Raw genomic sequence first — 25363 nt, 5'->3', positions numbered from 1 at the left:
CCTCCTCTTTGTCCTCCCTCTTCTCCTCCTGCCTGGAAAAAATACAAGAAAAGAAAGAGAAAAAAGACAAGAAAGAAAGGTCTCATGAGAGGGATTTGAACATACATGTGTGATCTGACTGTTTCTTCCTCTTTTTGTTGTTGGGCACCAACTCAATATGCAGCTCATAGTGACCTTTGACCTCCATGCAGGAGAGAACAAACTGCAGGGAGAGGAGGTGCAGGAGGAGGAGCTGTGTGCTGATTTCCTGTCAGCATCTCCTCGAAGGCAGCGACGGCTTCAGAGACCATCTGAAAATAAAATAGAAATCCATCAGTGATCCTGAAACAACATGAATAATTATTATTTTATTGAATGAATAAATGAATGAATTTATTTGGCACACAGACTCAACAATAACAAAAAACTGATACACAAGACAATTCCACAGTGACGTGTGACCAAAAGGGGGTGAGCAGAAGCAAAGCTTATAAACACCCACCCCTTATATACATACAAACATACAGGCGACAGTGGTAAGGAAAAACTCCCTCCGTGTATTGAGGAAGAAACCTCAAGCAGACCAGACTAAGGGGTGACCCTCTGCTTGGGCCATGCTCCAAACACATTTAACACAACACAAACTCACATCCCATCATCAGAAACATATCAAGTGAACACCATATCTACATATATACACATACCTACATACACCTGAATGAGTGATGATACATACATGTCCACACATGTATGCATATATTTGTCCATAATTAAGCAATACCTATAATTCAAATCATATTTTCTTCACTGTAATACTTTGTTATAGTATTCTTTTTAAATAATCTCTTGAAAAATACTAAAGTGCCACACATTCTAATCTCTGTTGGGCATTCATTCCACTTCTTCACCCCAATCACAGACGCACAAAAACCCTTGGCATTTGTTCTTACTGGTGGTTTCTTAAAAATTGCACAACCTCATAAACTGTAACCGGATTCCCTCAATCTGAACAGATTCTGGACATGTCTCGGTAAGGCTTGGCTTTTTGCTTTAAACAAAGGTTAAATTGTGATGTAATCCACCAAATCTCTGAATTTTAATAAATTTGTAGACACAAATAGAGAATGCGTTGGTTCACGGTAATGTTTATTGCAGATAATTCTTATAGCTCATTTTTGTTAAAGAAATATTTGATTAGTATTTGATTTGTAAGTGTTTCCCCACATCTCTACACAATATGTCATGTATGGAGTTATCAAGGAGTGATATAAAGTAAGTAACCCTTTTTGTGAAAGTATGTCTTTAGTTTTATACAAAATGGTAATGGATTTTGACATTTTCAATTTGATATAATTTATATGTGATTTCCAGCTGAGTTTGTTATCAATTATAACACCTAGGAATTTGTTCTCTGCTACTAATTCTATTTCCATATTGTTTATAGTAAGGTTTCTACATTTAGGTACTTGTTTATTTTCAAATATAATACATTTAGTTTTCCCAAGGTGGAGTGACAATTTTTTAGCATCAAACCAAGCCTTAAACTTTTTCAACTCATTCTCCAGCATGTCCAGAAGCTGTTCTAGATTATCACCACTACAGAAAACAGTTGTATCATCTGCAAATAAAATACACTTTAGTGATTGCGACACCCAACCTATATCATTAATATATAAAATAAACAACAAGGGACCAAGCACAGAGCCCTGCAGCACTCCACAAATAACTTCCCGAAGTACAGAGTCAGTGTTATTGAACTGAACATATTCAAATCTTCCCTGTAAATAACTTTTTTTCCAGTCATATGCAAGACCTCTGATCCCATATTTTTGTAATTTAGTTAGTAATATTGCATGATTCACCGTGTCAAGCGCTTTCTGTAGATCAAAGAAAATGCCAACTGTATATTGTTTTCTATCAATTGCCGTCACTGTATTTTCAACAAAATCCACCAATGCCAGTGATGTAGTCTGAGATTTTCTGAATCCATATTGCTCATCACAAAGTATCTCATGCTTTGATAAATAGTCATGCAATCTCTTAGCAAATATTTTTCTAGAATTTTGGAAAATTGTGGTAGGAGTGAAATAGGTCTATAATTACAAAAAACATGTTTGTCACTGGTTTTAAACAAGGGTATTACTTTAGCTATTTTCATTTGAGAGGGAAATTTACCAGTACTTAATGACATATTGCAAATGCGGTTGAAAGGTTTTACTATACAATCAATAGTTATTTTCAATAAAGCCATATCCAGATTATTATAGTCAGTCGATTTCTTTCTTTTAGAATTATGAACCAAATCAATTATTTCTTTTTCGTCGGTTCCACCAATAAACATTGACAAAGGTTTATTGAATGTATTATTGTTAATCCAAGAATTATTACTCGAAGAATCAATACTACTTGCAAGATTATTCCCCACATTAACAAAGTATTCATTAAAATGATCAGCATTAGATTTATTTGCATCAACCACGGTGTTATTATCTGAATAAAAAATGGAGGATAATCCCTAGCAATTTTATACTTTTTTATCATCTCATTTATGATATTCCAAGTATTTTTTAATATTGGTTCTATTTTTTTTCAAGTAACTCACTGTAATACCTATTCTTACTAAGTCTCATACTGTTTATTAATTTATTCTTATATGTTTTATATTTGCTTTCAGCTTCCTTAGTTCTTAATTTTATAAATTGTTTATACAATAAATTTTTCTTTTTACATGCATTCTGAAGACCCTTAGTTATCCATGGTTTGTTACTGTACTGATTTCTATGAATTTTTTCAACAAGAGGACAATGTTTATCATATAACCTTGAAACAATGGAGACAAAAGTATCATATGATTTGTCAATATTGTCACTATAGACTTCATTCCAGTTCTGAAGTGTTAGTTCCACTCTTAAATTATCAATAACTACAGGTGTTAATTTTCTAGTCAAGGTTCTAGTATCACAGCGGGGGTTACCCATACGCAGCGATCCATAAACAGCGAAAACTGGCAAGTGATCACTAATATCACTTAATAGTAGTCCCCCACTAAGATTACCTAATGTAATGTTAGTTAAAATGTTATCAATGAGAGTTGTTGAATTCACAGTTATTCTACTTGGATGAATAATAGATGGATACAGCCCCAAACAATATAAAGAGTTTATAAATGAGGTGGTTTGTGGATGATTATGAGGATAGTCTCCACAGATAAATAAATGCTTGTTGCTATTAATTTTATTATGTGTTCCCATCACTATATCCTCGAAAGTGTCGATATTTGCTCCAGGAGCTCTGTAAATACAGCTAACAACCATATTGTTGGAATTTGTAGATGTAATTTCGACGGTAACACACTCCATAATGTTGTCAACTGCAAATGACATATTCTTAACAAGTTTGCAATTGTAGTTTGACCTTACATACAGCGCAACACCTCCGCCCCTTCTCGTCTGCCTATTAACCGAGAACAGATCGTAACCATCCAAGTCTACAAGATCACCATTAACATCATTTAGCCATGTTTTATTCACGTAGAACTGTGAGGTTCAAGAATTACGTGTTCACAACAATAAAAACACCAGATACAAATGGAAAAATTGAAACAAACAAAAACAGATTAGAAACCAAAACACCAATCAGACGTCAGAGTTCTTTGTCCAGCTGAAAATTTGGTGTCATCTTCATGTCATTTTTATGTCTTAACACAAACAAAAAAAGTGAAGGACGTCTACAGTCAGGTTGGGATCAATGAAGGATCACACAGAGGTCAAAATTTAAAGATGCTCCAAGCATGTTCATATATTTTCCACCATCTATTCTGCTTCATTTCGTGTTATTTGGTGAAATTATACGTCTTCTGTTGTAGAATCCAGCGGACGTTGAACACTGGATTGACCTTTGCAGACCAAACATTCATTATATTCCACCTTTTTTTAATCCAATTTGACCAAACAATAATTTAGACCATTTTTTTTTATCCAGAATTGAAACATGTAATTTTTGAGACTTGTGAAATTGATCTTTGTCATCATTTTTGCAGTTTTTACACAATAATTACATCATTCTCATCTTAATTACTTATTGCGTTCTGGTTCTGGGTGGACTACTCATTATAACTCGGAATGGAACCACCAACTCAGTTCCAGTATTTATTTAGTTCTTTCCTCAGTGAACAGGTAGTACACATATTCCGCCTCTAGAGGGCAGAGTTCACACACACACTCATCCCTGCTGCTCAGTTCTGCAGACAGATGCTGAACAGGTGTTGTGCCGGATTCAACACCCCTGCCTTGAAATGCACCCCCTTCGCGGGCACGCGCATTTGAACCTAAACTCACATTTAACCACACAGATACACAAGTTGCGCCGAAAAAAACGTACACAAATCAGTATGATTCTTATTCTATGTCACGTTGTCTCCAGATATGTGGGAGTGAAGAGAATATGTTCATATTTACGAGCTCTAATTGGCTGCTTTTGTTTAGTCGGAACGAAGCGTCTGTATTATATTTATTCTATGACGTTTCATCACACATGACGGTGTTTGTTTTAGTGTTTGTTAAAATGATTTTAATTTTATTCACTGACATTATGAATGAAGATGCAGCATGAATCGTTTGAGGACCCTGTTGAAATTAGTGTCAATTCCCAGTTGTCTGTATATGTATTATGTCTGTATATAATATATTAGTTTATTCAGAGTATCCTAATCATCATCAGAATTATTATTATTATTATTGTCACAAAAATGTACACAAAACAATGGTTTTCATTCCATGTTACTTAATTTCCAAATACAACACAAAAGTGAAAAGAACATGTATTTTTGGAAGTGTGTGAAATATATTTTCTGTCTAACTAGTTACACAGAAACAGATTTATTGGCGGGGAAGGGGAGAGCAGTGGTGGTTCTACAATGAATTACTCCCCGGGCGAGACCCCCTTCAAGCCCAACCCCCCCAAAAACCAGTGTTGTATAGCAACAAAGTAAAAATACTTCACTACTGTACGTAAGTACGTACTTGTTTTTTTTTTTTAATTCAGCTTACTTTCACTTTTACTTCACTACATTTCCGACCTTAATTGCATACTTCTGCTCCGATACATTTTCTATTCGCCATGCCATTACTCGTTACAAAACACAAAACACACACACGAAAAAAGTCATGTTTTCACCCAGAGACACCACTGATTACTAGTGACTGCAACAAAGTCAGGCCGATTTGTCATGAGGCATGACCGGTAGGCTTTTTTGCAGTTGCGCACTTGGGGGGTGTTTGTCAGGAAAAATGATCATTTCTCATTGATTACAGACCTGCAGTGGGTCTGTAATCAACTTTTCTGCAGCGCGTCTTTGCTTTTGAACCGTGAACCAATCGAAGCAGTGATTTGAAGATCGAAGCAGTGCTTCGAACTACAATTCGTGGATTGATTGTTTTATTTCGCTTTAACCTAATTTGTCCTCGCTAAAACCCTGAAGAGCATATGTCTGTGAGTAATATTTAATATTTTTATGTTAAACTGACCTGTTATGGTCTTCTGAAACAGTTAATAGATGTATTTTATAACTTAAAAACAGGACCGATGCTAACGCGTTAGCATGTCTATGGCTTTTTCAGTGTTAAAGTTAGCATTAAGCTGTTTGCATCAGCACGTAACTTACGTGCTGATGCAAACAGCTTAATGCTAACTTGGTGATGGGGAGTGGTCACGTGACTGCAACATTTAATCAATTGTTAGTGATTGTTAGTTTTTTTTATTGATAACATATATAGATTTTAATATTCTTTATAGTGGGTTTATTGCAACTGCAATATTTTTTAGGTTTTCATATAATGGCTTAAATACTTATTTTAATATTGTGTTTCTTATGTGCAGTGGTATTATAACAAGACAGTTTATTTAACTTTTTTATGTTATTGCTTAAATATTTATTTTAATCTTGTATTTCTAATCACGTTTAAAGTGGTGTTATAATTACAAAACAGTTTAAGTTTTTTATTATTCCTTAAATATTTATTTTAATATTGTATTTCTAATCATTTGTACAATGTTGTTATAATTACAAGACAGTTTATTTGTTAGATTTTTATGTTGTTGCTTAAATATTTATTTTAATATTGTATTTCTGATCATATTTACAGTGGTGTTATAATTACAAAACAGTTTAAGTTTTTTATTATTGCTTAAATATTTATTTATTTTAATACTGTATTTCTAATCATATTTACAGTGGTGTTATAATTACAAGACAGTTTATTTGTTAACTTTTTATGTTGTTGCTTAAATATTTATTTTAATATTGTATTTCTAATCATATTTATAGTGGTGTTATAATTACAAGACAGTTTATTTGTTAACTTTTTAATGTTTCTGCTTAAATATTTATTTTAATATTGTATTTCTTATCATGTTTAAAGTGGTGTTATAATTACAAGACAAGTGGTGTTTCAAATAAAATAAACAGTTTATACATTTAGGTTTCTTAGGTAATTGTTCAAACATTTTAATATTGCAGTTGACATTGAGTGTGTGTGTGTGTGTGTGTGTGTGTGTGTGTGTGTGTGTGTGTGTGTGTGTGTGTGTGTGTGTGTGTGTGTGTGTGTGTGTGTGTGTGTGTGTGTGTGTGTGTGTACCCTATGGTACACTGTACTGTAGGGTGAGGCCTATCACTTGCTCCATGACTGCTGGGATAAGCTTCAGCCCCCCTGTGACCCTTGAGTGGACTAAGTGGCTATACGAGGGCTGTCAATAAAGTATAGGTCCTTTTTATTTTTTCAAAAACTATATGGATTTCATTCATATGTTTTTACGTCAGACATGCTTGAACCCTCGTGCGCATGCGTGAGTTTTTCCACGCCTGTCGGTGACGTCATTCGCCTGTGAGCACTCCTTGTGGGAGGAGTCGTCCAGCCCCTCGTCGGAATTCCTTTGTCTGAGAAGTTGCTGAGAGACTGGCACTTTGTTTGATCTAAATTTTTTCTAAACCTGTGAGACACATCGAAGTGGACACGGTTCAAAAAATGAAGCTGGTTTTCAGTGAAAATTTTAACGGCTGATGAGAGATTTTGAGGTGATACTGTCGCTTTAAGGACTTCCCACGGTGCAAGACGTCGTGCAGCACTCCCAGGTGCCGTCATCAGCCTGTTTCAAGCTGAAAACCTCCACATTTCAGGCTCTATTGATCCAGGATGTCGTGAGAGAACAGAGAAGTTTCAGAAGAAGTCGGTTTCAGCATTTTATCTGGATATTCCACTGTTAAAGGAGATTTTTTTAATGAAAGACGTGCGGACGGGTCCGCGTGTCGGGATGCAGCCGACGCGGCGCGGCGGCACAGGAAAAACACCTCCGTGTTGATAACCATTTGTAAAATCCAGGCGGCTTTTGATGGCTTTCAGTGGAGTGAGTATATGAGAAATTGTTTAACAGCTGGACATGTTTCAACTTGTCCTTAAGGCTTCCAACAGAGGTGTTTTTCCTGTGGCGGAGCGTCGCGGCGGCTGCGAGCCGACGCGCGGACCCGTCCGTACGTCTTTCATTAAAAAAAATCTCCTTTAACAGTGGAATATCCGGATAAAATGCTGAAACCGACTTCTTCTGAAACTTCTCTGTTCTCTCACGACATCCTGGATCAATAGAGCCTGAAATGTGGAGGTTTTCAGCTTGAAACAGGCTGACGACGGCACCTGAGAGCGCTGCGCAACGTCTCGCTCCGTGGGAAGTCCTTAAAGTGACAGTATCGCCTCAAAATCTCTCATCAGCCGTTAAAATTTTCATTGAAAACCAGCTTAATTTTTCGAACCGTGTCCACTTCGATGTGTCTCACAGGTTTAGAAAACATTTTGATCAAACAAAGCGCCAGTCTCTCAGCAACTTCTCAGACAAAGGAATTCCGACGAGGGGCTGGATGACTCCTCCCACAAGGAGTGCTCACAGGCGAATGACGTCACCGACAGGCGTGGAAAAACTCACGCATGCGCACGAGGGTTCAAGCATGTCTGACGTAAAAACATATGAATGAAATCCATATAGTTTTTGAAAAAAATAAAAAGGACCTATACTTTATTGACAGACCTCGTAGAACGTGAATGAATATGATCATGTTTAGAATGCCGTTTTTAATACAATAAATACTTTATTACCTTAATTTCATTAAATTGCTGGAATTTATTTTAATGCTGTTGTTGTGTTCTTTATGTTCTGGGTATGCATAGTGTTTAAATCACAATTAAGTTTATTTGCTTAAATTATATTGCTAAAATATTTATTTTAGTATTGTCTTTTAATATCATAGTGTTGTAGTGTTTTAACTCAAAGTGTTTACATTCCTTATATAGTACAGTTAGTGAGTTTTTCTTTGTATTTGGCAAAATAATTATAACTAATTGTAGCAAATTTGTTTCACTAGGGAAAATATCATTCAAATTACACTGAGTGGGAAATGGCGAAAAATTTGGGGGGTATTTTGGGAGTATATTCACAATGCAGATACTAATAGGTAATAGATAATAATAATAATAATAATAATAATAATAATAATAATAATAATAATAATAATAATAATAATAATAATAATAATAATAATACCGCAAATTTCAAGAGAGCTCCAGCACTTTTGGCTTGGACCCATAATTATATATAATAAAACTGCAATACATATAGAAAATAAAACAGTTTACTATAGGAGTATTCATTTATGGGCAGCATGTGGCTTTGTGGTTACGGCTGTTACCTCACAGCCAGAAGGCTGTGGGATTGATTCCCAAATGTGTAATAATCATGCTGTCTAATCAGCATTTTGATCTGCCACACCTGTGAGGTTGGATGGATGATCTTGACAAAGGAGAAGTGCTCACTAACAGATTTGTGAACAATATTTGAGAGAAATGGGCCATCAACGCGCTGAAATGACCGGATCATTCCAAAGTGAACGCTGTGGTGATGCAGGACCGTCGTGTGACTATCCGAGAAATTGCGGAAGAGGTGGACATCAGCACTTTTTCGGCACATTCCACTGTGACAGAAGATTTGGTCATGAAAAGGTGTGGCAGCGAAATTCATGCTGATGGCTTCGGCACGAAGCTGATGGCGCAGCAAAAGCACCACCGTGTTGAAGCCTCACAGGACATGTTGTGACATGCTCACCTCGTCCACAATTTCTCAGATAGTCACACGACTGAAAAGCCACTGAAAGCCGTCTGAATCTTTCAAATGGTGGAGGAACTGGACATGTCACAACATGTCCTGTGAGGCTTCAACACTGAGGCACTTTTTTTCCGCCATCAGCTTCGTGCCGAAGAATTTTGCTGCAACTCTTTTCATGGCCAAATCTTCTGTCACAGTGGAATGTGCCGAAAAGGTTCTGATGTCCACCTCTTCCACAATTTCTCGGATAGTCACACGACGGTTCCGCATCACCACAGCGTTCACCTTGGAAATGATCTGGTCATTTCAGCATGTTGATGGCCGACCGGAGCGCGGCTCGCTCTCCACCGTTGTGCGGACGTCTTTAAACGGGTTGCACCGCTCCTTAATCTGTGGGATGCCCATAGGATCATCACCAAAAGCCATCTTAGTCATCCGAATGGTTTCCACCTGGCTGTCGCCCAGTTTCTGGCAAAATTTGATGCAGTCGCGCTGCTCCAGTCGTTCCGCCATTTCCTTGCAACTAAAAAATGACGAGAGACAACACCCATCCGCACACAAAGACTGCTTACATGCAAATGACGCAATCGACAGGCGTGAAAAAACTCACGCATGCACACAAAGGTTCAAGGTTGGCTCATGATTCAAATCCATCAGGTTTTTGAAAAAATAAAAAGTTCAGATACTTTTCTAACAGACCTCGTATTTGTGCTGTTAAATGTGAGTTTAAAGGTGACGAGGTTCAAATGCGCGTTCCCGTGAAAGGGGTGCATTTCACGGCAGGGGTGCCGAATCCGGCACAATACTGGCCGCGCGTCAGGCTGCAGGTCACTTGTGTTACAGAGACATTAAATGCAGCAGTTCTGTGTGTGCGTGCAAGGTTGAAAAAAATGATGGAGGAAAAACAACAAGCCAAAGGTTACTCTTTGACCCAAAAAAAAAAACCTGCTGCTTTAATTCTATACAGCCGTACATTGATTATATAAACCTGTGTGGATCACATGACTTCCCCCACAAAAAAAAAAACAAAACACAAGATCCACAAACACAATATCAACCCATCCATAACAATTTTACAGTATATATATATATATATATATATATATATATATATATATATATATATATATATATATATATATATATATACACTCAACAAAAATATAAACGCAGCACTTTTGGTTTTGCTCCCATTTTGTATGAGATGAACTCAAAGATCTAAAACTTTTTCCACATACACAAAATCACCATTTCCCTCAAATATTGTTCACAAACCAGTCTAAATCTGTGATAGTGAGCACTTCTCCTTTGCTGAGATAATCCATCCCACCTCACAGGTGTGCCATATCAAGATGCTGATTAGACACCATGATTAGTGCACAGGTGTGCCTTAGACTGCCCACAATAAAAGGCCACTCTGAAAGGTGCAGTTTTATCACACAGCACAATGCCACAGATGTCGCAAGATTTGAGGGAGCGTACAATTGGCATGCTGACAGCAGGAATGTCAACCAGAGCTGTTGCTCGTGTATTGAATGTTCATTTCTCTACCATAAGCCGTCTCCAAAGGCGTTTCAGAGAATTTGGCAGTACATCCAACCAGCCTCACAACCGCAGACCACGTGTAACCACACCAGCCCAGGACCTCCACATCCAGCATGTTCACCTCCAAGATCATCTGAGACCAGCCACTCGGACAGCTGCTGAAACAATCGGTTTGCATAACCAAAGAATTTCTGCACAAATTGTCAGAAACCATCTCAGGGAAGCTCATCTGCATGCTCAACGTCCTCATCGGGGTCTCGACCTGACTCCAGTTCGTCGTTGTAGCCGACTTGAGTGGGCAAATGCTCACATTCGCTGGCATTTGGCACGTTGGAGAGGTGTTCTCTTCATGGATGAATCCCGGTTCACACTGTTCAGGGCAGATGGCAGACAGCGTGTGTGGCGTCGTGTGGGTGAGCGGTTCTCTGATGTCAATGTTGTGGATCGAGTGGCCCATGGTGGCGGTGGGGTTATGGTATGGGCAGGCGTCTGTTATGGATGAAGAACACAGGTGCATTTTATTGATGGCATTTTGAATGCACAGAGATACCATGATGAGATCTTGAGGCCCATTGTTGTGCCATGTTGCAAGGATCTGTACACAATTCTTGGAAGCTGAAAATGTCCCAGTTCTTGCATGGCCGGCATACTCACCGGACATGTCACCCATTGAGCATGTTTGGGATGCTCTGGACCGGCGTATACGACAGCGTGTACCAGTTCCTGCCAATATCCAGCAACTTCGCACAGCCATTGAAGAGGAGTGGACCAACATTCCACAGGCCACAATTGACAACCTGATCAACTCTATGCGAAGGAGATGTGTTGCACTGCATGAGGCAAATGGTGGTCACACCAGATACTGACTGGTATCCCCCCCAATAAAACAAAACTGCACCTTTCAGAGTGGCCTTTTATTGTGGACAGTCTAAGGCATATTAGACTATTGTGGATAGTGAGCACTTCAAAGGAGAAGTGCTCACTATCACAGATTTAGACTGGTTTGTGAACAATATTTGAGGGAAATGGTGATATTGTGTATGTGGAAAAAGTTTTAGATCTTTGAGTTCATCTCATACAAAATGGGAGCAAAACCAAAAGTGTTGCATTTATATTTTTGTTGAGTACATTAAATAACTTGTAATTAAAATAGTTTCCAAAAAACAAAACAAAACAAACAAATTCTTTAGAAATCTGTCTCACGTAACACATCTGTTGTTGTTGTTTCAGGTGAGATGATTTCTTGATTAACATGATAATGACCCTTGGACATTTATTTTTTTCAAATAATAAAATAATTACTGTTTAAAGAGCCTTTGTTTTATTTATAAACGTAGCAGCAGGTGTGAGTTTGCAGAGGTCACCGGTGAGCTGAGCTCTCAGCACATTTATAACCAGATGAAGGTCTCCTCTGCAGCTTCAACCTTAAATTGGTGGCATTTTTGGAAAGACTTTCCTCACATTTTGAACTGCAGAGATGCTCTCTTCTTAACTCTGGACTTCAAATTTTGGTATATTTATTTAGACTAACAAAGAAGACCCTTTATAAGCTCATAATGCAAAAGCCTCAGCGGGGACACACGCCCAAGCATCCCTGAACCCCAGGCTTTTTAAGGTGATTTTTCCATCCCATTACGCTGAGAAAATCTGCTGATCTGTACTCACGAGTCTCCAGCTAAGCGCCGCTACATTGGAGTTTACTCCAGTAGACGAGAGGGTCGGGTCTTCGGGTGGCAGGGGGAAAACTGACTGTTGTTTGTGCGTATGCACCGAACAGCATTTTAGTGTATTCGGCCTTATTGGAGTCCCTGAATGGAGTCCTGTATGGGGCTCCGGTGGGGGACTCCATTGTTCTGCTGGGGGACTTCAACGCACACGTTGGCAATGACATAGACACCTAGAGAGGTGTGATTGGGAAGAACGGCCTCCCTGATCTAAACTGAATGGTCATTTGTTATTGGACTTCTTTGCTAGTCACGGACTGTCTATAATGAACACCATGTTTGAACATAAGGATGCTTATAAGTGTACATGGTACCAGAGCACCCTAGGCTGAACATCAATGATCAATTTTGTGATTGTATCATCTGATTTGAGGCCGCATGTTCTGGACACTCCGGTGAAGAGAGGGGCAGAGCTGTCAGCTGATCACCAACTGGTGGTGAGTTGGATCAGAGGGTGGGGGAGGACTTTGGACAGACCTAGTAAGCCCAAACGGATGGTGCGGGTGAACTGCGAACATCTGGAAGAGCCCACTGTCCGACAGATCTTCAACTCACACCTCCAGCAGAGCTTCTCTAGCATTCCTGTGGAGGTTGTGGGCATTAAACCAGAATGGGCAATGTTCAAAGCTTCCATTGCTGAAGTTGCAGCAGGAGCTGTGGCCTGAAGGTCTTAGGTGCTTCAAGGGGCGGCAACCCTCGAACACCATGGTGGACACCGGTGGTCAGAGAAGCCGTCCAACTGAGGAAGGAGTCCTTTCGGGATATGTTATCTCAGAGGACTCCAGAGGCAGTGCATGGTACCAACAGGCCCGAAGGAAAGCAGCCTTTGCTGTGGGGGAGGCAAAGCAGCGGGTGTGGGAGGAGTTTGTAGCAACCACAGAGGAGGACTTTCAGTTGGCACCAAGGTGCTTCTGGTGGACCGTGAAGGACCTCAGGAGGGGAAAATGGGGAACCATCCAAGCTGTCTACAGTAAGGATGGGACTCTTGACCTCAACTGAGGATGTAATCCGTCACTGCAAGAAACAGTTTGAGGAACTCCTGCATCAGATCGGAGAGCCCTCTATAGTAGGGGCAGAGCTGGAAGCTGATGGAGGATTTTCATCAATTTCCCTGGTGGAAGTCACTGAGGTAGTCAAACAACTCCGCAGTGGCAAGGCCCCAGGGGTTGATGAGATCCATCCAGAAATGCTGAAGGCTCTGGGTGTGGCTGGATTGTCTTGGATGAGATGTCTCTTCAACATTGCTTTGAGGTCTGGGACCGTGCCTAAGGAGTGGCAAACTGGGGTGGTGGTCCCCATATTTAAAAAGGGGGACCAGAGAGTGTGTGCCAACTACAGGGGCATCACACTACTCAGCTTCCCCGGTAAAGCCTCCCTGGTACTCCAGGGTGCTGGAAAGGAGGGTTCAGCTGATAGTTGAACCTCTGATTGAAGAGGAACAATGCGGGTTCCGTCCTGGTCATGGAACAACTGACCAGCTCTTTACTCTCGCAAGGATCCTGGAGGGTGCCAGGGAGTATGCGCATCCAGTCTACATGTGTTTTGTGGACTTGGAGAAGGAGTATGATCGGGTACCCCGGGATATACTGTGGGAGGTGCTGTGGGAGTATGGAGTGAGGGGGTCCCTTCTCAGGGCCATCCAATCTCTGTACTCACAAAGCAAGAGCTGTGTTTGGGTGCTCGGCAGAAAGTTGGACTCATTTGCGGTGAAGGTTGGCCCCCGCAAGGGCTTCGCCTTGTCATCAATCTTCTTTGTGATATTCATGGCCAGGATATCAAGGCGTAGTCGGGGGAGGAGGGTTTCCAGTTTGGTGGGCTCAGGGTCTCATCCCTGCTTTTTGCAGATGATGTGGTCAATGACAATAAAACTGAAATAGTTGGTTTTGGCCCTGCATGGTCATCTGGTTCATATGATGTGCTTGGTCTTTTGTCTTCCTGTGTGATTCTGTAAGAAATTTGGGGGTCATTTTTGACAGCTCCTTCAAAATGGACAAGCAAATTAATTCTGTGGTAAAGGCCAGTTTCTTCCAATTCAGAATCTTGAGAAAAGTGAAGGCTTACCTCCCAGCGTGTGATTTTGAGTGAGTTATTTATTTGTTTATAACATCTTGTCTAGATTATTGTAACTCAATCTACTGTGGACTGGACCAGTCATCTCTAAAGCGTCTGCAGCAGGTTCAGAACGCTGCTGCACGACTGCTCACAGGGATGAGGAAGCGAGAGCACATCACCCCTGTGTTAGCCTTGCTCCACTGGCTCCCAGTCACATTTAGGATTGATTTTAAGATCCTGCTGCTTGTGTTCAAGTGTTTAAATGGTTTGGCTCCCGAATACCTCTCTGAGCTTTTGACTCCTTATGTTCCGGTCAGATCAGTGAGGTCAGAAAGCCAGCTTTTATTAAATGTGCCCAGATCTCGATAAAAACTCGAGGTGATCAGGCTTTATCGGTGGCTGCACCTAAACGTTGGAACAGTTTGCCTTTGCACATCAGAGCTGCTCCATCTCTACAGTCTTTTAAATCTGTTCTTAAGACTCATTTTATGCTTTGGCTTTTAATACAATTTAAGCTGTGTGTCTGGTTTTACGTGTTTTCGTATATTTTGGAATTGTAATGCTCTGTTTTTGTGGTATGGTTTTTGATATTGTTTTTACTGTGAAGCACTTTGGGCAGCTGTTGTTGTTGTAAATGTGCTATATAAATAAAATTGACATTGGTCCTGTTGGCTTCATCGGCCGGTGACCTCCAACACTCACTAGATCGATTCGCAGTCGAGTGTGAAGCGGCTGGGATGAAGATCAGCACCTCTAAATCTGAGGTTATGGTTCTCAGCAGGAAACCGATGGATTGCCTACTCCGGGTAGGGAATACTGCCTTGCCCCAAGTGAAGGAGTTCAAGTACCTCGGGGTCTTTTTCACGAGTGAGGGGATGATGGAGCCTAAGATTGGCCGAAGAATCGGTGCAGAAGGGGCGGTATTGCATTAGCTCTACCGTACTGTTGTGATGAAAAGGGAGCTGACCCAAAAGGCGAAGCTCTCGATCTACTGGTCAATCTTCGTTCCTACTCTCACCTATGGTCATGAGTGTTGGGTCATGACCGAAAGAACTAGATCGCGTGTACAAACAGCCGAAATGGGCTTCCTCAGGAGGGTGGCTGGTGTCTCCCTTAGAGATAAGGTGAGAAGTTCAGTCAGTCAGTCATTCATGGGGAGCTCGGAGTAGAGTCACTGCTCCATCATGTTGAAAGGACACAGCTGAGGTGGTTCGGGCATCTGGTAAGGATGCCTCCTGTGCGTCTCCCAAGGGAGGTGTTCCAGGCACGTCCATCTGGGAGGAGACCCCGGGGAAGACCCAGGACGAGGTGGAGAGATTATATCTCCATGCTGGCCTGGGAACGCCTCGAGATCCCCCATTCCGGGGATGATCAATGTGGTATGGGAAAGGGAAGTCTGGGGTCTTCTGCTGGAGCTGTTGCCCCCGCGGCCCGAACCCGGAAAAGCGGTTGAAGATGAATAAATGAATGAACAAATAATGAATATTTATGAGTTCAATGGTATGAATATTTCATGAGGTGAAAGCTCATTCCATTGAAAGAATGTAAAAACATTAATTATTTGTTTTATATAATGGCTAAAATAGATCCTTGTCATTTGATATTTTATTCATTTCTAAACAACAGAAAAGGGACTTACATTTTGGTGTTCCACTGCTGCTAAAGTCAAAAGTGTGACATAGTCCAGTGACTCTGTGCATTGACTTCTGATTTCCATTTAAAAAAGACCTTGTGTAGTTCTTCAGTCCAGCCAAAAATCACATCAGCTTTTCATCTGAACAGCTCTTCATGCATCCAGACGGCTTACAGTGGAGTGGATTTTGTGTGCGTTACAAGATTTAGCACTGTCAGTTAGCTCATTCAAATTGTCGTCTCACTTGTGTTGTTGTTGTGCTGATAACACTATGTAACACAATTTTTGTTCCTGGCTTCTAAGTGTTATATTTCAACTGCTTATGTCTAAAGTCTATGGAAAAATGACTACATTCAGCACAAACTTTGATTTTATTTTTTTAACATTCTAGAAAGTTCTAAAAGTTTCTTGAAATTTCTAGATAATTCTGGAAACTTCTAGAAAATTCTGGACAGTTCAAGCAGTTAAAGAATATTCTAGAAGACTACTCAGTTGTAGTGAAGGTGAATCGAGAATATTCTTGAAAACAGACAAATTTCAAAATATCATTGTCCTGATCACAGAAGCAAAGTTTCTGTGGAATAACAGCTATTTTCTATTTATTTAAGGCATAACAGGTTAGGAAAACACACTGTGTACCCAGGAACAAAACAAAAATAAAAATTTTTTACATAGTGTACGTTTTAGACCATTAATGTGCTAAACAAAGCTGAACAGCTACAAACACTTACAAAATTTTAAATCAGTTGAGCACCTACCTGTTAAATGTTTTGTAGCCGATGTGTATAGTTCTACCCTCTACAGACAGAGAAGAGCTGCTTCCAGAAGAAACCACTCTATCTTCTGCAGGTAAGGGAGAACTGGTCACCAAAAAAAAAAAAAACAGAAAAAAAAAAATCCTCATTTCTTTTAAAGCCATACTGATACGCTGGCAATATCACCCAAGTCATCCAGAGGCATACATTTTTAACTTATGGTTCAAATTTTAACCAAACTAATTTTGGACAAGTTATTTAAATTAACAACATGTCTGAAGTTTTATAAAGTGAACATATCAGATATATGTTTTAGTTTTAAAGTAATGCGCTAATTTTTAAGGTTTTAGTGTGGAGATGCTGTGCCCAGTGCATTATGGGTAGGATAGGGTAATCCGAGTATGTTCACGACAGGAGAAATGCATTTGAGACACTGATCAGGCTCCACATGGACAACAGCATTAAACTCTTGTGCCTAAAACTCTCGTGAATATATTCTCTGGGTTTATAGTCTGAGTTATTTTCATTAGTTACTTCATCCAAACCATCAACATGTTTATTAGACCCCATTCCTACCAGGCTGCTCAAGGAAGCCCTACCATTATTTAATGCTTCGATCTTAAATATGATCAATCTATCTTTGTTAGTTGGCTATGTACCACAGGCTTTTAAGGTGGCAGTAATTAAACCATTACTTAAAAAGCCATCACTTGACCCAGTTATCTTAGCTAATTATAGGCCAATCTCCAACCTTCCTTTTCTCTCAAAAATTCTTGAAAGGGTAGTTGTAAAACAGCTAACTGATCATCTGCAGAGGAATGGTCTATTTGAAGAGTTTCAGTCAGGTTTTAGAATTCATCATAGTACAGAAACAGCATTAGTGAAGGTTACAAATGATCTTCTTATGGCCTCGGACAGTGGACTCATCTCTGTGCTTGTTCTGTTAGACCTCAGTGCTGCTTTTGATACTGTTGACCATAAAATTTTATTACAGAGATTAGAGCATGCCATAGGTATTAAAGGCACTGCGCTGCGGTGGTTTGAATCATATTTGTCTAATAGATTACAATTTGTTCATGTAAATGGGGAATCTTCTTCACAGACTAAAGTTAATTATGGAGTTCCACAAGGTTCTGTGCTAGGACCAATTTTATTCACTTTATATATGCTTCCCTTAGGCAGTATTATTAGACGGTATTGCTTAAATTTTCATTGTTACGCAGATGATACCCAGCTTTATCTATCCATGAAGCCAGACAACACACACCAATTAGCTAAACTGCAGGATTGTCTTACAGACATAAAGACATGGATGACCTCTAATTTCCTGCTTTTAAACTCAGATAAAACTGAAGTTATTGTACTTGGCCCCACAAATCTTAGAAACATGGTGTCTAACCAGATCCTTACTGTGGATGGCATTACCCTGACCTCTAGTAATACTGTGAGAAATCTTGGAGTCATTTTTGATCAGGATATGTCATTCAAAGCGCATATTAAACAAATATGTAGGACTGCTTTTTTGCATTTACGCAATATCTCTAAAATCAGAAAGGTCTTGTCTCAGAGTGATGCTGAAAAACTAATTCATGCATTTATTTCCTCTAGGCTGGACTATTGTAATTCATTATTATCAGGTTGTCCTAAAAGTTCCCTAAAAAGCCTTCAGTTAATTCAAAATGCTGCAGCTAGAGTACTGACGGGGACTAGAAGGAGAGAGCATATCTCACCCATATTGGCCTCTCTTCATTGGCTTCCTGTGAATTCTAGAATAGAATTTAAAATTCTTCTTCTTACTTATAAGGTTTTGAATAATCAGGTCCCATCTTATCTTAGGGACCTCGTAGTACCATATCACCCCAATAGAGCGCTTCGCTCTCAGACTGCAGGCTTACTTGTAGTTCCTAGGGTTTGTAAGAGTAGAATGGGAGGCAGAGCCTTCAGCTTTCAGGCTCCTCTCCTGTGGAACCAGCTCCCAATTCAGATCAGGGAGACAGACACCCTCTCTACTTTTAAGATTAGGCTTAAAACTTTCCTTTTTGCTAAAGCTTATAGTTAGGGCTGGATCAGGTGACCCTGAACCATCCCTTAGTTATGCTGCTATAGACGTAGACTGCTGGGGGGTTCCCATGATGCACTGTTTCTTTCTCTTTTTGCTCTGTATGCACCACTCTGCATTTAATCATTAGTGATCGATCTCTGCTCCCCTCCACAGCATGTCTTTTTCCTGGTTCTCTCCCTCAGCCCCAACCAGTCCCAGCAGAAGACTGCCCCTCCCTGAGCCTGGTTCTGCTGGAGGTTTCTTCCTGTTAAAAGGGAGTTTTTCCTTCCCACTGTAGCCAAGTGCTTGCTCACAGGGGGTCGTTTTGACCGTTGGGGTTTTACATAATTATTGTATGGCCTTGCCTTACAATATAAAGCGCCTTGGGGCAACTGTTTGTTGTGATTTGGCGCTATATAAAAAAAATTGATTGATTGATTGATAGACATTGTTATTGTGTTTGCATTTATTAAATTCCATGCATCTTAAATGTAGCAGACACGGATTATCTGGAATTTTGTTTTGGCAAGGTTTCACAGTTTCTACTGCCATCTACTGGCCAGTAGTGTTCATGGCAGTATTCGCCCTGAAGCTGGGCTGATATTTTTAATTACTGTACTCGGTTCAGGCTCAAACTGTAGGACAAAACCGCACGGTGTAAAACTTCTGAGCGCATGATTTATGTTCTCACACACACTTTGCACATTCAAAAACCACGTCGGACTCATGTTTCCAGAAGCAAAATGTAAACAGAAGCTTCTTTTTTTCTAAACTTAATTTACATTTCTTATTTTTTACAAAAACTCTCAATGGGAGACATCAAAGTGAAAAAAAAAAAAAAAAAAACACATTACAAGACTTTACATGAGTTGAAGAATAAGGGTAAAAAAGAAAACTGAAGCTGCTCTCCTAAAGAGATGATCACTGTTTATGCTCTCTGCGGTGTTTGCACAGGCTCAGTGAGAGAGGTTGGACACTTGTAGCACTTCAGCAGCGGGATACCCTCACGACGGCGATGAGAATATCAAACAGGTTTGATTTTCATCTGACCATACGATTGGCAATCAAGAGGTGGTCGTGAGATGTTAAATGCAGCTTGTTACTCCATGTATACTAAATGATGCAGGATGCACAATTAACCTGAAACACGGTGCAATCCAAAAAAATTCTCACACGAATGAAAAATCAGCTGAAAAAGGGCCAAAACTCGCACAGTGTAAACCCAGCTTAAGTACTGAATGCCTGGCACCAGTAGTTGGTAGTGTTCTATTTATTATGACCCCAGTTATATCAGATAGTTATCTAATTACAATTTTGCTTTTTTTTTTTTTTTGTTCTCGAAAATGCCTTCTTTTTTTTTACAAATAAAACTGGCATATTTTACAAAAGCACATTTATCTGTAAACACCAACATACGAAACACCTCACATTAAGGTGTTGTTTACGTAGAATAAATGAGTCATCCAATCTTGTATATTTGTCTGTGAATTGTTCTGTAATTTATGTTTGTAGCATGGCCCAAGCAGAGGGTCACCCCTTTGAGTCTGGTCTGCTTGAGGTTTCTTCTTCAGAGGGAGTTTTTCCTTACCACTGTTGCTCTGGGGGTTGGTAAGGCTAGACCTTACCTGTGTGAAGCGCTTTGAGGCAACTCTGTTGTGATTTGGCGCTATATAAATGAAAATAAATTGAAATTGAAATTCAATCAGTGTTAGCGGAGGCACATTTTACCCAGAATCCTTTGCCATCTGTCTGTGTTTGTTAAAAAAAAAAAAAAAAAAAATCATTTCAAAATTAGTGCATTATTCAACATTAAAAGATATATGTTAGATTTTAACTTTGTACAAATGACAGAATTGACATTAATGGAGTTATTCTATCAGTATTAATTTTATTTATAAACCAAACCATAAGTCAGCATTGCTTTATTTTCCAAGACGTCCGCCTGACGGCAACCCTGCTATTGAGTAAAGATTTGAGCTTCGCTGCTCCTATTAACGGCTTTTGTGTTGGAAGCAGTGTAGTAAACAGGAGTTTCCAGCAGGGGGCAGAGCGCACAAAGTGCTGACTTGTTTGGGTCTGTGGTCGCCTTTGATTTTTCAAAAAGCGATCGTGGCTTTAAAACTTAAAATCAGCTGCAACTGTACCAGAGACAATACTGGAATTTATGGGTTATCTGTAGTTTCCGACAGGGGCGTAGGTTTGCATATGGACCATAGGGACAAGTCACAACCAATATTTTGGGATGGCAAAATAGTCCCTACCAATATTTAGAAATTTTTTTATATAACAAAATCATTCACTATTTTTTTGCGAACTCGATACTATAATTTTAGTCGTCACGTTTTGTGTTTTCGACGTGCCAGAGTGACAGGGTTACCCATGTTGCAATTTCATTAGCTCACGTTCTTCTCACGTGGACGTAAACAAAGCGCATCTCGTGGCAGGCAGTGCTTCATTTGTAAAGTGGGAGGTCCCGGAGCGCAGAGGATGGGTGGCTCCGGTGCAGTGTTGCCAGATGTACGATAATTATCGTATTTGTACGATAGTTTTGCCCTCTGTACGATGTACGATCAATAAATGTACGATCAATAAATGTACGATCAATAATGGGAAAAAATCCAATATGTACGATAATTTCAGTTGGTTGCCCAAACACGCATCTCTCTCTGACACCCAAGAATCATTTTGCAGGTGTTGCACTCAGGCGGCATCAAATGCTGGCTTTGGGCGACCGGGACAGTCATTTGAAAGCCCGCCCCCTCTCCATACAAAGTAATGAGTTCCATCCAATCTGTACCGTGACAGGAAGATTCCCCAAACAACATCTTTTTTTTTTTCGAAACTTTATTTCAACAAATGCAATAACAAACGAACAAAACACAAGAGCAAAGAGATATACAAGAAAAATAAAAAAAGTTCAAGTTCCTTATGGAAGTGTCAACATTTTTTTCTGTGTTCAACAAAATCTGCACAAGTAGCATCGGATGACGACAGCGACCTCGAGGTTGAATTCGACTCTTTCTAGTCTGGTAATTAACACGTTTGTGTCCCTTCACAGAAAAAAAAAAAATCTTTCTAGTCTGGTAGTGCATTTGTGTTCTTTTTGTGCCATAGTTTCCCCATTACTATAATTACTGTTTAAAAATGTGACATAAAATTCTTTGTAAATAAAACAAAAAAAAAGCTAAAATAGCTACGTTGTATGCGTTTTGTTTGTGTACGATAATTTCTCCCAAAATACGATACTTTTGAGGTTTTGGTACGATAGTTTCATATTTCATATCTGGCGACACCGCTCCGGTGCAGAAAAACAAGAAGGGCGGGGTTTGCGAACAATGCTGTGCGCCACACTTAAAATAAACTGCACACCCACACAAACACATCTTCACAAATGACACTAACACCCTGCCTTTTCCTCAAAAATTACTACATTTATGTTTGCTGTCTGTACTTTTCTGTCACTTTTGCTCTCTTTTTCATACTTTTCCCTCGTTTCAAAAGTCACCGAACGCACTTTACCGTAATATATGCAACATATAGCACACTGTTGGAAAGCACGGGTTCTTGACTTGCTGTCAGTGTTGAAATTTTTCAGAGTGAGGGCTTACATGAGAACTTACGGTAATGAGAATCAGCGGCGCACTAGTGTGAAACTTCCGTGTTTTTCCTCTGCGTTATGACATCACAGGCTTACATTTACCGTAATACACCCTATATATCATTGTAAAGCCCCTTTTTTTGTTGGCAAATTAGGTTGCCAGATACCTACAACTGCATTATTGATGAAGAGAATAGATTATACATCTTGGTTGCAAAAACGTTTTTTTTTTGTTAGCTCCACAACTATTTTTTTTGTTGTCTTGTTCTCTCAGGTGTAGGGCCTATAGAATAGATTCGTGATTTTGGGTTTGCTATTTAAGCTATTTCTTTGTCTGCCTACACACTTAATAATGTAAATAAAGTGTTAAATTATTCAGCATTATGTCGTCATATGTTATGTATTATGCTGTACTTGTGCGTCTAATGGTATGAGTGGGTTAGGGGGTGATGGTGGGCAGGGGGGTGGTATTGTCCCTACCAAAGCTGAGACCAAACCTGCGCCCTTGGTTTCCGATACATTTTTGGGTGGTTTAGCTTTATAAAAGATAACTTTCAGTTATCTGATTATCTGTTATCGAAGTACTGTAAATTTTTTGGTTATCTGTGCCCACCACTGGTGCAGAGTGCAATGGTACCAAACTGCGCTCAAAATGGGCAAATAATCCATGTCACGTGACAAACAAAGCAACAATCAAATGACAAGGATCCACTCAGCCATTTTATATATATATATATATATACATACACACACATACATACACGTGTGTGTGTGTGTATATATACACGAGGGTAGGCTGAAAAGTTCTAAGGCTCACTATAATGCAGTTAATGCATTACTCCATGGGGAGCCTTAGAACTTTTCAGCCTACCCTCGTATACACACACACACACACATATATTTGTGTGTGTATTTGTGCATACATTTTAACAACCTGAAAGCCACCAGATCAGCTAGAACTGAACCACGAGTTCCTGGACAGTCATCTCTGTCAGGATTCTTGAATGAGGGGCACAAAAGGTGGAGGACACAAATGCAGACCCACAGAGAGAAATGAGGGAATTATCAAAAGGCTTTATCTGGAGGCAAAGCAGTGGTTCGGTACACGGGTGGGCAGGCAGCGATACAAAGGTAACAGGCAGACATTGGGCTGGGGCGTAGTCAAAACCAAGCAATGTTCAAAAACACAGTGAGGCAGAGTAGGCAGGCAGAGACGAGAGCAGAGTCCAAAAAACAAGCAAGGTCATACACAGTAAAGGCAACCAGATCTAAGTCAAAACTATGGTGTGAAAAAGAGCAAAAAAAAAAAAAGGGGGCTGGGATGAGGGCAGGCGCACAAGGCATGGAGCACAACGAACTAGCAGTGAAGAAGATGAAAGACAGGGCTTAAATGAGTCAGGTGTGGAGAAGATGAGGACATGACAAAGATGAGTCCAGCAGGTGCAAGAGAGTGCAGGAAAGTGAAACTTTACTAAATAGAAGCAGAGTGAAAGCTGGGGCAAGAGAGTGCAGGAAAGTGAAACTAAGTGAACAGAAACAAAGAAATCAGTCACAGAAACTAGAAAATAAAATGAGACCAAAATAGTACAACAAGGAAAAAGATCGAGACTAAACTAGAACAGAACTACATGTGGCAACAATATATAAACAGACAGTACATCCAGTGACTGAAAAGAAACAGAAAAGTAGAATCAATAAAGCAAATAAAGGGCAGAGACAAAACAAAAATAGCACTAACTATGAGGCAAAAGAAAACAACCAAACTGAAAATCACTGGGCAGGGTCACAGACAGATAGCAAAAGCATAACAGGAGCCCAGAGGGGGTCAAACCATGACAGTTGCTGCATTTCTTCTTGCTGGTTTTATTTTTTCTGCGGCTTACAGTCATTTTGACACCAGTGAGTCCAACTTTTCACTTTGTGTTCATCCGTTTGTCTGCAAAACTATATTTGATTTCAAAAGAATGAACCAAAAAACAGATTATCGTTAGTTTGCAGCTCTCATAATAACTTCAGTCACACCTTATCGCCTAAATGTGGAGCTGCACAGAGAAAACAAAGGACAAAAAAAATACAGAAGGGGAGGTTTGTTTTTAATGTGATAAGTTCAAACACAGTGTGAGCTCATGTGATCCCATCTCCCACCTGTACTGGACACAATTCTGAGCTAAACCACATCCAATCCTCAAGACTAAATGCTTGCAAAGTGAAAATCTTTAAAACGGATTGTCATCCATCTGGATGTGATGTGTTTATGGGTTTTATGGCACTGATCTGATCTGTCTGATCTGATGGATCACTAAGTGCACACTTTGAATGGTGACATGCTCAAATGTTACGCACATTCAGTGGCTGAACAAGAGTTTTCTATCTAACAGTGTGGCCGGAGCACCCCGGTGAGTGACGTCATCGTGATTCCTTCTGTTCTATTCAGTATTAGAGATGCATTTAAACTACGCTCACATGTGTTTAGGCTGCTTTGCGCTACAGCCCTGCGCTTTGTTCATGTGAATCAGACATGAGAAGATTGCTCTTTCCTTCTCAAATTATGTTATAATTGCATATTCAGCAGTTCAAATTTTTAAATATCACAGGGAGAAACCCCTGATTGAATAGGACTATACACTTCTGGCCTAAAAAAAGTGATCCCCTCAGAGCAATGCAAGGCTCCTCAACAAATCTGTGCCTGGTCTGGTGACTTGGCTTCTGTTACATGATTCAAAATATCCTCACTCATTAGGTCAGTTGAAAGCGGTGGTACTTTACCATAGATGTGATCAAATATTTGTCTGGGTGTATTTGGATATGTAACAGATAAAAGCAAAAATAATCATTATAACTTACTAATCTAGAAAGCTCAGCACATCCTTTGGGATTTTATAATTCCATTCT

General features: G+C 39.8%; 1 long non-coding RNA gene across 1 annotated transcript; it reads left to right on the top strand.

Annotated features, from left to right (window-relative positions):
• The first annotated feature begins 303 nt into the window (after positions 1-303).
• LOC117510125 lies at positions 304-25053 on the top strand. Its single transcript, XR_004560625.1, has 3 exons — positions 304-315; positions 14059-14062; positions 24945-25053. It is a non-coding gene; the product is annotated as an uncharacterized LOC117510125 (long non-coding RNA).
• Positions 25054-25363: the final 310 nt, after the last annotated feature.

The sequence above is a fragment of the Thalassophryne amazonica genome, chromosome 5 (genome assembly GCF_902500255.1).
Source record: "Thalassophryne amazonica chromosome 5, fThaAma1.1, whole genome shotgun sequence".
Taxonomy (NCBI): domain Eukaryota; kingdom Metazoa; phylum Chordata; class Actinopteri; order Batrachoidiformes; family Batrachoididae; genus Thalassophryne; species Thalassophryne amazonica.
Note: the sequence above shows the minus strand (reverse complement) of the source record. Positions and strands in the feature narration are given on the sequence as shown.